The sequence below is a fragment of the Scophthalmus maximus genome, chromosome 17 (assembly GCF_022379125.1).
Source record: "Scophthalmus maximus strain ysfricsl-2021 chromosome 17, ASM2237912v1, whole genome shotgun sequence".
Lineage (NCBI taxonomy): Eukaryota > Metazoa > Chordata > Actinopteri > Pleuronectiformes > Scophthalmidae > Scophthalmus > Scophthalmus maximus.
In genome coordinates this window covers 10,383,370-10,400,650 of record NC_061531.1, presented here as the reverse complement: position 1 = coordinate 10,400,650, position 17,281 = coordinate 10,383,370, and the positions used below count along the sequence as shown (strand labels likewise).

At 43.2% G+C, this 17,281-nt stretch overlaps 1 long non-coding RNA gene across 1 annotated transcript in view; it reads left to right on the top strand.

The window, feature by feature from the left end:
* LOC118288879 overlaps window positions 1–8,958 on the top strand; it is a 149,697-nt gene extending 140,739 nt beyond the window's left edge. Inside the window, exon 3 of the long non-coding RNA XR_007029884.1 lies at window positions 7,620–8,958. This is a non-coding gene — a long non-coding RNA (uncharacterized LOC118288879). The remainder of the gene's footprint in view (window positions 1–7,619) is intronic.
* Window positions 8,959–17,281: the final 8,323 nt, after the last annotated feature.

The following is a 17,281-nucleotide window of genomic DNA, read 5'->3' as shown; positions in this document are numbered from 1 at the left end:
GTTTAAGGCCTAACTTAATTCTGCCGCTGACTTATTATTCTGACACATCATCGCTCTGCGCCATCCTCCTCAGTCGTTATTGGTTAACTATTTACCCAGGCTGTTAAACCAGGGGGAATTCACTTTCATTTCAAAGAGCTTTACCGCGAGAAGACAGCCGGCTAGGAGTCTGACCCAGGGGTCCTGACTACTCGTCGGAGCATTGAACACACAAGTCTTACCACTTGATCCAGGGATTCAAAGAAAATAAAGAAGCCTGTGCCGGTTATCCCTTTTGGCTGTGCTGTGGATGTACATCCTCTGGGTGTTAACGGAAGGAGCTGCCATTCGCTGCTGAGAGAAGTTGTTGTACTGCTTTAATGAGGGAACTGAAGAAAAGATGAACCAGAGTGCTCTAGCATTTCAACTATCACCCCTGGATGCGCTTTCAAATAACACCTGTGCAGATATTACTTTTTTTAAAATGAAAATGGAAACAAATACAAAGAACTTTAGCGGTACTTTAGCCAACTTGTGACATCAGTTGAAGTTTCACAAAGGAGCAAGGAAACTAAAGTAAGAAGGAATGTGAAATAAGAGCAGGTTGAGGTACATTATACAAATAAGACGGAGACCTCAGTCTTCCTCCCAGCGGATTGTGACCTCCCCCTCGTTCTGCAATACCGCCTCGACATTGCAGCTGAAAAGAAAAAAAGAGCATGCTTTGTTTTGAGACTATTCTGAATCATACACTTTGGGGCGCATTGTGAAGTACATGACCTCTGTCTGTTATGGAAGCATGTAAGACAACGAAACTCTGAGTTGGGCAGGCAGAATATCAACAAGCAAGGTAAGATCAGTGTGGCCTTCAGTTCCTCCACTGCCTCACAGCTGGTGATTCACGCAGGGCTTTATTGTGAAACAGTAACAGGGAACATGTGCATATTGTCTGCATAAACGAAAAAAACCTTTTGTACTGAATAAAAACAAGAATAGAAACTAAAGAGCAAAAATATACGCAGTACTAAATACTGTAACACACGTCTTTGTCTGCTGTGACCGACATTACAAGACAAGTGGAGTAATTCATGAAAGGGTTTTGAAAGAGCATTATAGAAATAATATGAAAGGCTTCTTTTCTCCCACAGACTTTGCATTTCAAATGGCACATTATATACTACGGGACATTTCAAAGAGGAATTATTAAGTTTGAATGCATTTTTTTGAGGTGTAAAATTCTCTCCTGCACAGTTAACCAACGCGAGACACCAAAGTTCTTGGTGACATTTCGCAAAGTGTTTTTAAGATTTAAAAGGGTCAGCCGCATGGTCACAAAATATACCTCTTTCTCAAACTTACTTGTGGAGTACAGGTGTATCTTTAATGATATGACAAAATACATATTCTTATGTCAGTGTGTTCGCTTTTTAATGTTTTCATTTGATCAAAAAATATTTCTCTATAGCTTCTTATAATTGATCTGTGGTCATCATTATACAGTATGTAACAAACGATGATTTTCTCTTTTCTTTTCTTTACTCTATTTAACGTTATGTTGAATGATAAACACCAGTTTCATTGTGACTCTGCTTTGTCAGTATCTGGATAATCTATGTAAACAGCAGCAGACAAAGACAGGAGGAATCTCATAGACAGCTCCTTGTGACTAGCACGTGTGTAAACTGCTGACCCTTGGTCGTCAAAAGTGCATGTGTCAGTGCCTCCCTGAGAGCTGCCATATGAGGGCTAAACATCCTGAAACAGTGGGTGGGAACTGCAATACAAGGAGGAAGGTTAAAGATTCATTAAATCTTTTTTTTTTTAAAGCAGCCAGGCATATGCAGGCATCATATAAACACATGTACTAGTATAAAGCATTCTGTCGTTGCACAAAACATATAAACCAGGTGTATAAATGAAAAATCCAACAATGTCTGACAGACAGCAGCTCACACTCTGCCCTCGAGACGCCCCCAGTTGGGACCGGGCTGGCTGCTGTGGCTGGTGCTGCAGACTTGGGTCAGGTCATCCCCAGTGGAGGTGGGTGAGGGCCATTAGCCGGTAACTAGATCCACTCCTGAGGTGCTGGATGGGAGAGAAAAGAACAAGCCACTACAGCGTAATGAGACACCTCCACCCACACACCTCCACTGAGACATGGAGAGACAGGCCGGAAACGCAGCTGCAGCGATGCAGTACACACACAGTACGCTGGTAAACACACACACCCGAGAAGTGGCGTTAGAGGGATTTCACGTGAACGCGCACGCACACTTACAGTAATACATTCAGAGCATCCAAATGGCACGATGGAGGAAGAAACTAGACAAATTCCTGAATCTGCCGCTCCCTGCTGTTCTGCCTTGGCTTCATGTACTGTAGCTCACCTGAACAAGTAGGTCTCTGACATTTTCAGATTCGGATTTATACCGTGTATGAGGGATGATTTTCTGATGCGACTGTTTGTCCTCAAAAGTATACACAAGTATATACAGTGCGCATTGCCCCTGACTTCATATGCAATTGTGCAGCATCTAGTATTGTTCTGTGTGCATGCAAAGTAAGAGGTGAAAGTGCAGAAGTGACCAGTGTGTGTCATCGTGGTGACAACTGCTTCACAAGTTCTCCAGAAAAACACGTAAATATTACAATATGTATCAGAGGGCTCTACGGTCTGTACATAGGATACTATCATCATAACAGAGGATCGCTTTTCTAGGCCAGGTAAAATCACAAAATGAGTATGTCTACAGCATTGGATCCTCAATGAGCATTGAAAGTATGAGAGTAAGAAGTTTGCAAGAAAGCCTTAATCATGTCCCCTTATTAACTGTTCAACTTTCAGTTTGGTAATGATACAGAATAACCTCATCAATAAAGTAAAGAAGAGAAGAAGGTTTTCTGAGTATTAGAGTCAAGTGTAGAAGTCCACGGACAGAAGAGACACATGAACTCGACCTGACCCAGAGAGGACTCTCGGCTTTAATCAAAGTAAAAACTCAAACTCCAGCCACTCCCTCCCTGGCACTGTTCAGCCTCGTCGGGAGTCTCTGATTGAAAGCTATCTAAATGGACTAAATTGAGTGTGCGAGCCGGCCACAGAACCGAACACTGTCTGCAAACCATCCTGTCTGACTAATTTCACATTCAGGCTCACCACTGCTGCAAGAGGTGAACTAAACTGGGCTGTTAAGGGAGCAGTTCATGAGACTTACTTCATGCGAAATAGATTTGACTGATCATGTGATGAGAAGTGATGTGCAAGTCTGTTGACCGGGACATTTGTCTGCGTTCCTGATACATTGTTGATGCGGCTGCTCGAACACATCCGTCATATTTTCGTCCTGTTTATATGTGCACATATACTCAAAATGACATGTGTCTAACTGTGACAAAAACCTCCAACACTCCCATCCTGAATACTCATTTTGAATATATAATGTTGACAACATCTTGTGGAGGGAAGTGGATTTACAGACACAAAAAGATTAACACGGCTTACCCCTCATGTTTACCTGTATTCAGCTGTAAACACTGCAAAGGAATTCATTATACTATTCATCAAAATAAAAATCAAGTGATTGCATCGTGGTGGCTATAAACAAACACCAACAAGTACACAAGATCCGACTCTTTTACCACATATGCAAGAATGATGTTAAACAATACAGAGAGTGTCGACAGATGAGAGCAACAAAGTAAGTTTGGAAAGTCATCGCTCAGGCAATCTGTCCGTGCCAGACTGAAACACTCTTTGTGTGCTAAGGTGTCAGTGATTTCCAAATCACCCCAGCTCTCTTACAACACTCACACAACAAGAATGATAATGTCACAAAAAAGGGTAAACATGTAATTGTGTGGAGCAGAAATGAAGCATGAATTCCAAAAACCACACGCCTTACACAGACATCTCAAACACTTTCCGCAATGTTCCATGTTATGTTTCAACGCTCATGTCACCCAGCCCCCTGTATATCATCAGAGCGGCGAAACACATAGTTCTTCGGGTCTCGGCGCAGTGACACAATCATCATCTGTCATCCCACAGTCAAGCGCCGCCGTCCCAAATGACATCCCTCCGAGTGGATGTCTAATGAAGACAAAGGCTCTTTTTGAGAACAGCCCTCCTGTCTGGAAGGAATTACGCCCATGTGTTAGCGAGTGTGTGAAAGAAGCGGGGAGGTGATGCAGGGATGATACAGGGCTCAGTGCCGAGGAGCAGAGAGTGGTAGTGAGGAGAATGAATAGTGACTGGCGCTCAGCCCAGTGGCAGCTTAATGACTTGCGGTCAGTTAACTCTGTCTCAATTAATCAGACTGCTCTTTCCCGCTTGCCTCCTTTTATTCCCCCCCTCCCTCTCCCTTTGGCTCTAATTTTTCTCTTTGTCTCCAACCGCTGCCCGGGGAGAAGGGCAGTTTGTTGTCTCTCTGTCTCTTTGGTCTTCTCCATCTTTGCCTCTGCATCTCCTCCTCCTGCTCGCTCGCTCTCGTGTCTGACGGCTCCCAAGACTGGACACTTTTCATTTCTTCTTCATCTCGGCATTAATAAGAGACTGAAAGAATGAGGCCGTTTCACTATCATCCTTGTTGCACCCCTTAGTCTGGGGCAGCAAAGTCTTCCAAGTCCCAGAGAATTTGTTCTTTGGCGAAAGCGAGTGCTGCTGAGTATGAAGACGGACTTTGACCCGCGTAGAGCAAATGCGGTCACGGCAACACAATCGCCATGTTTGCTCCTGAAGTACGAGAGGAGGCAGTGCTCCGCCTCTGTGTGTGCGCAAGGGGCAGCTCGGCCCTGCCACGTCAGTTGTTATCTGTTTCCCTGGAGGTCCCAGGGGGTCTTGCTGACTTCCCAGGGTGGTCCTGACTCGGTTGACATTTGGCGGACTGGTCTGTGATGGCCTGTGGGGTTGTTCTGTGCAGCTGCAGTCACAGCTACTGTCTGTACTTTGCTCCTTGCTCCCTCTCTCTCTCTCTCTCTCTCTCTTTTTTTTAGTCCTCTGTCTCTCTAGATTTAGTCTCTAGTTGTCACACCTTTCTCTCTTTGTCACTTTTCTTTATGTTTTTCTCCTTCCTTTCTGTACTCTGCACTCATGTTGTTCCATCTCCGTCCCATTTTCACTTCCTGTTCCTCCCGCCACGCTGCCTCCCTCTTCTCCTCTCTATCCATTGTCGTTCTTTCTCTCCCATACAAGGACTCTGCCCCACTCTCCCTCACATATATTCCTTCTCTTATTTTTTTCCATCTTTCTTCTTCGCTCTGCCTCCCTCTCTGCTGGTGGGGTCGCTGTGCTGGCCAGCCCGCCGCGAGGGGCCCGCCTGCCGCGGCTCTTGCATGTTGGGAGGAGGGGAAGGGAGGGCCGAGCCCTGTGCACCCACCAGGCTGACCCCCCTTAAGCTGCGCGGTGCACTCAGAGGGACAGAGGGAGCAACCAGAGGTCAAACGCTCCAGGAGGGCTTATAACATAGCCATGATGCAGGGTGACATCTATACAGTAGGAGCATTGATTTCGTTTTCATCTTCGTTTGCGCTGAGTTCATCCAGTTTTCTAGGGTCACAATTTTGCCGGCCAAGAATAAAAAAGTGAGATGATTCTCAGGCAAGTTCTGTAACGTCTTTTTCTATGATTTCCATGTTTTGCCCTGCGTAATGCCCACGCCTGTCACAGACCATATCCTTCAATTTCCAGATGGTTGAATTGCCATAGGAAATGATGAGTTAAATTACCGAGGAGCACAGTGAATATTTTATTTTACCCCGTCTAATATTTAGGATGAATGAGGTTCAGGTTGTTAAATGGCATGTAGCAAACAGGGAGAATTGATCGATTGTCCAGGTACATTCTGTTCAACACAGATTTCCTGCAGAACTGACGGAGGTGGCCTCATTTTAATTTTTAATTGTGGAGATTATTCTCTCATATCTTTTGGCACAGTGAGTGTTATAGTCTTTATAAGAGGCGCATTCATTCGTTTTCAATATGTTGACTGTTGCCTGTTGGAGACACAATTTTTACCATTTGTGGGATACATTTTCCTATTTTGATTACACAAATATTGTAACATTCTGAGAATATTAGTGTGGTGATATGACATATTGAGCATGCAGTACGGAGAAGAGCACTGAAGTCATGTTTCACTCATGCTTCACGGTCAGCTGCTCATTTATCAGCAACCAGCGGACGAATAGCCCTCTGGCTATATACATGTGGACAGCAAACTTCTCTGACGGGACACTTGTCAATTTCATTTCTGCTGATGTGCTCATGCCAACATTGTTTGCTGCTGCTCCATCCACCATCCCTCCTACTTTGACATATTGAGTACATCATATGGAGAGCACTTTATGTCTAACGAAAGAGTGCTTCAGTGAAATCCAGTTTTTATGCCTCGTCCTCTGGGTGAGGGCAGATGACCAGACGGCCCGATACCCTGAAAATGTAGACTTTCAGAAGACAACCAGCCTTCTGCATGAACAGGATCTAGTCAGATATGCGTGTCATATATGACACTAACTTTGCTTGCCTTAAACCATGTAATTTCAGATCTTAATTCATTTAATGGCTAGAGACGTTGCTCCAAAGATGGTCAACGGAAGAAAAATGAGGTCCGAATACCAGACACTGTTCTGCTTCTTACAAAGCAAATTAGAGAAAGTCTTCACAAGTTAACTCTTCACCCTGTTTCTTTCTGGGTCTTTCGCCTCCCCAGTGGTGTTCCAGTCTGTAATTACCGACCCTATTGGATTCTTATCACTGGTGTAAAAAGACCAGATACCACATCCCCCGTTTAAACCCTCCCACAAAGACCTAGAAAGGTGTGCGGCTATATTTCTCCCAATTATCTCGTCAGGATCGACTGGCTTGGTGCTGAAGTTCTCGGAGTGTGCTTGCCAATTTGCTGTGTCAATTAGATTTTCTCCCAGGTAAGTAATCAGACAGGGTGAGAGAGAGAGAGAGAGAGAGAGAGAGAGAGAGAGAGAGAGAGAGAGAGAGAGAGGTGGGGGGGGGGGGGGGGGGGGGGGGTGAAGGGAAAGTAATTACAGCTTTTTGGGAGGTTTGCAGCTGCTCCACGGTGCCTCAGTACCACCCATGTCTTTTTTAATCACTTTTATTGGAGTTTATGGGGAACCTCTGCCTTTGTGTTGTTCAGTAAGAAAAGAGATTAGACACAAACACACATCATTGATACACACATGTTTCAACACACCCATCCACACACACACACACACACACACACATTCAACGATGCAAACACGTTCTGTTAATCTCGGCCACACACACACAGACAAAAAGGAGACAGGGCAGAGAAGATGAAGCTAAACAATATGATTGATGACAGCAGTGTTCAGCTCTCACTTTTATTCCTGCACATTGCTGCAGCCTGTACGGCGGAGCTATTGGGCTGGGAATGTTGTTAAGCATCGGATTTCTCCTCGAAGCCCACTGATGGTGACTTGGAACTTCTCAGGCTGAAAAACAATTGTAACTGAAAACAGAAATAAACCTGATAATGACTTTGAAGATGGCTAAAAATGTGAGTCACGGCACTTAAAGTTTGAAAAATGAAATCTCACAGGCCATACGTCCGCTCATTAAATTGCTGAGAGCTTGTCTGTACTGTCTTTGTGTTCTCGTTTGATAGTAACTAGCGGAGGCGGGAAACAAGGCAGGAGAAAGAATGAGGCAGTGAGGCTCACTCTCTGACACTTGGCCGTCCTGTCTGCCCTTGTCAAAGCCCGACACCCCCCTTATCTCCACTCCCGGCCTCCCCACCAACAGCCCCCATCTCAGCTGGCCAAGGTTGGCTCACAGACAAGCCTGTCATCCAGTCAGAGGTCTGGGATCTGTCCAAGCGCGGAGCAGATGTAACCAGGATTCACACAGACACCTTCGGTCCCACAGGCACGCTCGGCCATCTCCTGAGACAAATCCTCAGACAACGTCCTTGGCCCCTCAGCATTTCACGTGTCTTTATGTGCTGATTAACCATGAGCCAACATTTACTTATTTCCATTACAGCTGAGTATATCTGAAACTTAACCCTTTTACTTTTTGTGCATTCACATGCTCATCCCAGAGACATTGTTCCGAGTTTGGTGTGTTCATGCGCTGTGAGATCAGAATGTGTCAAACTTGTGTACCGTTCTGACGTGAATTTCCCTGTTAGAAACTTATTTCCCGATTATTCCGACACTACACGAACGCTATTTCAGCAAGTTCAAAGTTCAAGGTCCAAGAGTACTTCATTGTCATTCCCGCCCATGCACGTATACATATACAGAGGAACAAGCTCTTCAAGTTGACAGTACAATCTTTGCACGGCTTTAGAAAAAAAAACAAACCCTGCACAGCTTAAAGCGCCCATTAAATTTCTCCAAACATCAAGTGCAGAGTACAAGAAATGTTTTGTCTGGAAAAACAACTGCACCGTGGGACCACAAGAGCAATATTTACCTCATTATCTCCTCCAGTATATTTTTCTTACTGTCAGTGCTCAAGCACATACAGTTCTCATCTGCTTTGAAAAATATGTGTTTTTAATGCTTCGTGGTAACCAGCGTTCACATTTCAAATTTAAAAGTTCTGAAAAGTTCTTCAAGAGCCATATGGCCCGATGGACGTGGGCGGTGTGCCCTTTGAATTTCATCTACTTAGCAATCCAGGTATTGTCATCAAGTGAATGTAGCAGTGTCCTTGCTGTGACACTGACAATTTTCAATATATGCACATGAATACGCTGATAGGAACATGTGCACAACTATGCAGCATCATTGTGAAAAATACGAGTGGAAACAACACATGAGAAGCACCAAAAAGTCACAACGATCATAAAATCACATCCAGTGCAGTGACATCATAAGACACTTTGTTACAAAACCTCAAAGTTAATTAATTCTCCGTGAGGTGTGTAAGCAGTGTGAGGTTAAGCACATTCTGTTTCATAGTTACTCAGCTAAATTAATTAACAGTGAGAGTCCACATGTCTCCAGCTCTTCTTGAGTTTCAAAGTCAAATGCACGAAGGACAAATCAGGAGTCTTTTGTCGATATGAATCAAGGTACAGTGCGTTGAAAGATAGAAGGAAAGTTTGATGTAAAATAGGCACTTTAATTTCAGTTCATCATGAAAAAAAATGTATCTGGTCCTAATCTGAACACATTTGAGAGTCATTCAAAAGAAGCAAGAATCGATGTAGAGGTGATAGTGGATGTCGATCTTTTAATTCATTTTTGGTAGATCGTCTTACTTCAGTGTGTACAAGAAATGTTATAAAAAAAGTATTTTTATTGAGTCTTGCCCAAAAGCTTCTTTTTTTTATTCTCTCCTGCTGCCATCAGCATTTCATAATATTCGCAATGGGTAGTCCTTGATCCAAAGATTAATTCACTATAATCATACCATAGGGCACCAAATTATTATTAAAAACAGCAACGCAGTGGAGGGAGTATGGAAATAATCTGCTCTACTAAGAAAGATGGGTTGTGTAAAAAGAGGTTGGGCTTCACTATTAATTATTTTAAGGCTTAAAATAACTTGTGTACTGACGAGGACAGTTCTGCATTTTTTCGCAGGGACATTAGAATAAAATATATACTGGATCCTGATCTCCTGTATTTATGTTGCAGTCTACATTTCTGCATTAACATAGTAAGTGTGAGTCTTTCATATTCAGTTGAGCCTCAATAAGAGGACCAATATCAAAATCATGTCAAACGCACACACAGGCAAACACACACACACATCCACATATACTGCACATGCTTCATGTTTAATATTATTATTTTTGAGAGAGGGCTTCAGGAAAACGCACATCCTCAAACATATGGACACAGAGTAGCAGTGCATGGCTCATTCTGTGTTCATGTGTTGAGTATTGATACTTCCTACAACAGACACAAATTATATCAACAAACCTAATAAAAGATTGGTATAAACAGACTTAAAACCAAAGCAGATACAGTAAATTTGACACGTAATTGGTGTTATTAATATTTTGCATTGACTATCTATAGTATGCACACATTCTTGGTCATGTCCATAGGTTGGACATACATAATTACTGACATGCATCCTCCTTCCATTCCTCCTTCATGGAAAAGGATTTTAACTGTACAAATCAAGGTCAGTGGACACGGAAAGCCTTTTCTTGCCAAACCTAATATTTCCCTGCATTTTATGTCTGTGTAAGGGGAAAAAAGGCGTTCTCCATCATTTCTAGAATTAACTCTGATCATTGCTGGGTTTAATAGTGTGGACATTTCCCACATGGAGTTTACAGAGCACAGTCAGAGCTATATATGTGAAAAACAAATGAACTAGAATAATAATGTGTCATTAATATCAGGAGAAAAACATGTTTATTAGATGTCCTAATGTAAAAGCAATGTTGCTTTAACTTTACCATTGTGCAACAAATCCGCTCACTATTTGTGCAGAAGAACATTGTTACTATACACGTATCTGAAAGACATCACTGTATGTTAATTACTATTGGGTATAAATACATCAAAATAAAAGTATATTGGTGTTTAAACATTAATGACAAGCCGAGAGGCGAGAGCGTTTAAGGTAATCGCTTGGTTGCCATTAACTGATGTGGCTGGTTTAATAGCAAGCCTTTCAATGTGTAGCCCACACAAACACTGAAATAATGAAGCTACACACACACACACACACACACACACACACACACACACAAAGCTTCTGCCAACATAGAACACCTTATCTGGTTTTTGTTAATTAAAAGCCAAGTAATAAATTTTCCACTTCTTCTTCTCCACAAGAGTGAAACACTTCCTGGAGTAATCACTCAATAGCAATCACTTAATATCTTATTCGAAAGGTGCGTGTGTGAGTGTGTCTTTGCAAAAGTGTGTGTTTGAGTACATTCTACTCATTAACATTAATTGCTTTTAACCATGTCCTTCCAATTGGTCATGACACACCGACCCTGTCCTAGCATGCGCTGGGTGGCAGGCGGAGGACTCCTGCCAAAAGCAATTTTAAAAATGCAACTAAATCTACTCAAAGAACCTGCTACTCAGTCCTGGAGAAAGTCCACAGAACTGTCTTGGCGACTAAAGAACGTAACTAGCCTAGAGGGGAGGGCTATTGTGCTCTGCGTGATACCATTGGTATGTTCTGATCGTGGAGTGCTCCTCAGCCAATGAGAAACCAGAGGTAATCATAATACATAAGCCTGGTGAGGGAGGTATAATACAGTCCATACTTTATTTTAATGTTCTACCTCAGATTTGTAAAGTGTTTGGCTGTTTAGTAACTGCTGTCATTCCCTGTCCTTCACTCCTTGAAAGAAATAACAATGTGACATTTATTTGCGATAATTCTCGATAATGTCATATACTGAGGAGACTGAGAAGTCATATCGCCAGGCCCTATGTATTCCAGATATTCCCAAATCAGCCAAGACATAAGTCCATGGACCATAATGAGGGCAGAGCAGTGAAACAGAGCATGAAATCTGGCCATGAAGGTTAGGCCCACACACGGGGGGTTTGACAGGTCTCAGAGCACTCCCCGTCAGTTAATTTTCCCTCCTTTTTTCCTCCTCTTTCATCACTTTCCTCAGCCTCTCTGTGGACTGATGCCTGACCTGGCCTGCAGGAGTTTGGAAGTGACAGACTACAAGCTTGTCCTGTGTCAAAGTGCACTGTGATGAGGCGAAATTACGGTCACGCCGACACACGTGCATGCACACACACCAACAAACGTGCACACACACGCTCTGCGGTGGTTGAAAGGTTCACTCTTCAAGTGTCTTGTAAGTCACTCAATCATTTCAGCTGGATGAAATAGGATGTGCAGCGGACACACATACAGTTTTAAAGCCTCAATTCAAATAGCAGTTAAGGGTTAAACTACTCAATATGGAGTTGCCTTAATAACATCAGCATAATTAATTGTATGGTTCATTGTTTTCTTAAAGAAAAGAGTAGCAGCAACACTTTTGCTTCAGAGTTCAAACCTCAAAACGGAGAAACTGACTCCAGTTCTGAGGCAGATTCATTAAATCTCTCTCATTCAAAGCAGTTTAATTGCTTTATTTACAGCTGAGGTGATACGACTCTCCTGCTCAGCGTGGCATTGAACTCCAAACAAGCAGAATGTTCCTCAGTGCTTCCCAGCAGATGATCTGTTCTTACTCCGCCTGAATGTAAATATGAGGGGAAGTGGAATCATAGATTTTATAAAGAAAAAAATTACAACTTCGTCATCATTATTTCTCTCACCGAAAACACTTTGCATTCAGCTGATCTGAAAGTCAAATGACCAAGCAATGAATCATTAGTTATTACCAAAGCGGGTGGGGGGTGTAGAATGACAGTCAAGTATTTATGTTGAAAAATAAAAGGGAACATGAAAAACTGCAACCAAAAATTAATTATATGCAATAATTTATATGCAAAGTATATCTGGCAAATGCTTAATCATTTGAATGAATAGGTAATAAATGACTCAGCAAGATGTTCTTTACTGATGCCCTTTCATATGATAATTACTTGAGTGAAGGATTTAGGAGGAAGGCAACACGCCACAGTCGAGGTTACATTCATAGAGCATCGGATTAAAAAAGGGTTTCTGTGTACATTTATAATCCAAAGAGTGCCTGAAGAGAAAAAAAAGGAATTTCATGCAAAGACCTCCCTCGACCTGAAGGTTATCCCAGTGGTCATCAACTCTGAAAGCTAATGAAGCCGGAGCTCCTGGAACACCTTCCCTTCCTGATTAAAGTAGGCTGGAAGCGATGATAAGAGAAATATGGAAAATGCTTAGCCCTAATAACGGCATTTAAAGGCGCAGATGAGGAACATATTTCACATTTCAACCACACACTGCTTTACCGTATCTTTGAACCAACAGAATTTGTTAAAGAGCCAGGTTTGTCAAAGGGTTTGTACAGGGAGACGGACATTTTTAAAGCATATGGCACCACCTTAAGTCTGCGGACGGGGCCAGCCGGTGGAGCCTTCGTTCTCTAGACTCCATCAGAAACAAAAGCGAGCGAGTGCTGAATATTCATGACCAGATTCATGACAGCGCCAGGTATCCGCTGGGATGTCGAGAGGGGCAGGTCGCAGCTTTGGTTTGAACTCGCCTCAGTTAGGATTCTGTTGGACAGAGATTCCTGTAGGAGGGCCCAAACGCTCTGGGCCTCCGTGTTGTGTCAGAGGTCAATTTTCCATTGACCCCGGCAGGTGGGAGGCTGCTGGGGGTCAAAGGCCAATCAAATCAATTCCACCTGGCCAAGACCGGGGTCAAAGGTTCTGTTTTCTGTATGCGTATTCATGTGTCAGTGGTGACATCCGGTCCCACACGTTAAGGGCATTGACTCAGTACAAACCACTCACAAATGGCCCGCTAGCTGTTTCGTATTTGCTCGTTTCAATCCAGTCTGTTGTTCGTTCTCCCGGTAAAAAGGTTATGATGAATTGCTGTATGTCCCAAAGAATCTAGTTCCCCCCCCTCTGCTCTTTTCACTTTGAATGAGTCAAGACAACAGACTAATTGGTGCATTAAAAACAGCCTGAAGCCGGAAATGATGCGAGGCGGGGAGCGCGGTCTCGAAGGTACATGAGGATTCGTAAAGATAAGAGGGTCTAAGGGAACGACAGAAACGGGGAATCAGAGATAATGAAGAGAGACAAAAAGATACAAAACGGGAACCTAAACAAAGAGCCAACATGGTGGGGAAACAAAACAAGCAGAATAAAAGACATAGCCCGCCTTGTAGCTTGTACAGAGATTTGTGAGTGCTTGTGCTCAATTTTTATACTTGCTGGAGACAAATTGCAGCACAGAGTGAGCGTCTGAGCCGGGATCAGACACCCAGAGAGACAGAGAGTAGGGGGAGGCAGCCAGAGTAAGGGTGGCACCAGACCTGGCAGGAACCTTGCATCTTTGAAAAAACCAAACTCCCACGCTGAGCTGTGCTTGTTTGTTTGTCTGCTTTTCTATTTTCATCCTCTGATCATCATCTCAACAAACACTGCTTTCTGGGCTTTTTTCATCCCTTGGCCAAAAGCTTCTGCATCCTATTCTTGTTCTCTCACTTCTTCTGTGGCCAATGATGATTCCCCCCCCCCCCCAGTCTCAAAGTTGCACTCAGTTGCTTTGTGTTTAATTTGCAAAGCGACAAAAGGACAGATTGTGTTTCATAACGAAGCAGATCAGACGCATCAGCTGGAGTTCTGTCATATTCTGTACTGTAGCACCGTGCTCTGTAGTTTATGCTGTAGAACACACATTATAAATAGTGTATATTCTTACGATGGTTGGCCAGGTTACATCATCCAACTTCAGATGGTGACCCTGCTTCCTGAAACTGTCATGCCTCTTTCATTTTTCTGTCAGCAAGGCTCATTTCAGCGGTGCTCTGTCAGACAGGCTGATTTTCTTTTTAGCGGATTTGTGCTCGCCTTAGTGTGCAATCAGCTTATTTTCGCTAAAATTAGCCTCTTCAGCCACTTTGTTCAATTGTAATTCAAAAGAAGAGACAATTGATGGGGGGGGGAAATGATTGAGCTGTGAAATGCCACTGGCTTTTTAGATTCGTCTATGCTTGGTTACAGTCTCGCTCTTCCTTTGTGACACAGCAGCACTAATAGAGCTTGCTGGGAAACCACTACACACGGTGTTGAAAGTCTCAACTGTTCACACTCATAAACTCACAAAAATATACTTGTCATTCACACTAGTTCCTGTTTATCTTTTTTTCCCTGAAAACCAGGTTCGTCAGTGTACTGAAAAGTTGATAGCTGTAACTGTAGCTGGTTGAGAGCATGTGACTCCTGCAGTGTTATCTCTACCAGTTGAGGAGTTGTAGCATGTATTTAATAGCAAAGAGCCTTATCTGCAGATACATTGCACTGCTAGTTCACAGCATGTGTGTGTGTTCAAAATAACTCAAAAATGCAGAATTACACCAAACTTGTTGGTAATATTACCTGGGAGGGCATATTACAGCTGTAGGCGTCTCTCCCCCTCCTTCACGCATTTACTTAGTTTGTTGTTATTATTCTATGTAGGGTGTATGGAATAACTTGCGCCATTGGTAAGACTGCGTGGATTTGTGGTTCCCAACCTTCGCTTCTTGTGAGACCGACCAGTATCGTGTATTTGGGGCACGCCACGTGAGCCCATCAGAGCGCATCATAAAATTCAGAAAAAACAAAAACAAAAACCTAATGGTAAAAACTCAATCCAGGTTGCCCCCAAACCTGACTTTCTGAGATTGCCAGTTTGAGGGCTTCCCGGCAGCTGGCATCTCCGCATCTTCTGGCGTTCGCCCTGCCTGCAACAGCTGGAGGGAGAGTGGACTGACAGTCACAGACAGCAAAGATCAAAGAGAAGCAAAGATGGAGGGACAGAGCCCATCTGTCAAACCCAAGCCGTCCTACACAGCGGCAGCTGGCTGGCGCCTTCCTCCGCAGCCCGCCGTAGACTCAACAAGTGCTTCATGCTGACTATTAGCATTCGCCCATGCCAGGACCAACAGCAGTTCAACCAGGAGCCGCCAACAAAAGATTCATTACTTGACTTAAGTGAGTCATTTGCAATGGATAAGTTGGGCCTAGACCCCATCACTAACTCAAACATCTGACATGCTCTTATTGTGTAACGGTGCTGGTGTGTTTGTGTGTGTGAGCTGATGGATTCTTACTTTAGACCCCTGGTACCAAGCAAGTCCATCCTGTCCACTGAAGGTGGTGGAGAGGTGGAGACTCTGATGAAGGTAAAATAGATTCACTGTTAACAATGGGAAGAATGCTGCGCCAGTTAACAAGCAATCCTTCCCGAGAGTGATTATTACAACTCTGTTGAAGAACCTCCTTTAATTGGAAAAGCAATTTACTGCTGTTTGTTTCTTATCACAGCGCCATTTGCAGGCTCTAATCTAACCTTCATCTTGTCCCAACTACATTTTGGTGATGGTTTAATTATGTTCAATAGATGTTATTGTGTTCATAGTATATTGTTGAAGTTTTTCCTCAGTGTGCATGCCTAGAAATTACCTTGCCATCATTTTCACTTTTCACACTCTACTCCCTTTGATGTGAAGACATTGATTTCAGATGGCTGTGCTGCATACAATTTGCATGAATGATCAGTTCTGTGTGTGTGTGTGTGTGTGGTTGGGTGGGTGGGTGGACCTGGTGTGTTCTCAAGTGTGTGCCTTCTGCCTCGTTCTGCCTTTTTGCGGTTCTCTGGTGATCGGTGACACAGTCAGGTGCAATTGAGACTTTGTTCATATTAGGAAAAATCTATGTCAAACAAAGACGACACGTCAGCTTTACAAAAAGGAATAGTTCGACATTTTGAGAATTAGTCTTATGTGCTTTCTAGCAGTGACTTAGATGACAAGATTGACGCCTCCCTATTATCTATCTCGTCTATTATAGAGTAAGGCCACAATACAAGACCCCCTGAAACAGGGGACACGACCTGTGCAAAGGAAACTAAATATGCTTCTGTTTTATGTTTTGTGTCATTCTACTTATCAGATGGTAGCAATAATTGACAATTCTTTAATATTGATGTGTTCATAATTTATCTGTTCTCGTATGTAGTTAATGCTATTCACATGTGACTTGATTGAGCCCCTTGAATGACCATTTACTACTGGATTTTCAAATAACTTTCCATTCAGTGACAATATTTTTGTGTGTGTGTGTGAGTGAGAGAGAGAGAGACACGCGCATGCATGCGTGTGCGTCCTTCAGACGCTCTTTCAGTCAGACGTATCATTTTGTCAAAAGAATTGTTATCGTTTAAAGAATCGCTGTCTCGTAATGAATGCAAGTAATTCGAGATAAACATCATTTCATGCAGAGGAAACTTCTTGTTCCGGTGGATCTATTTAACAATATCTCCTGTGACGCGCTGGTTGTTGGTTGTTTGGAGGTTACAGCATGAGTCACTCTATCTGGAGTCATATCGTTGTCATTTCCATGTGTTCAGAATAAATGCATGTCTTTGCAATTCCTTAACATACAACACGTTGATGTAGTAGCCATTCACCATGCCTGAAGAGATACTGCAGCCATATTCTGCCCTCCAGTCTCCCTGTCCTGTCCATTGTGTCCGTGTCACATGGATGTATGACGGCCCTGAAGCTGTGCACTGCCACCATCATGGAACACTTGACGTCTTCATGTATTTATGACTCTATTAAAACACTGCACAAGGACAAGGAGGTAGTGTGCGACGGTGCTTCATTCTACCGTCTCCCATCACACTCCCCCTACTGTCCCCATTTCACTCAGTCATTAGCTCAGATTTATG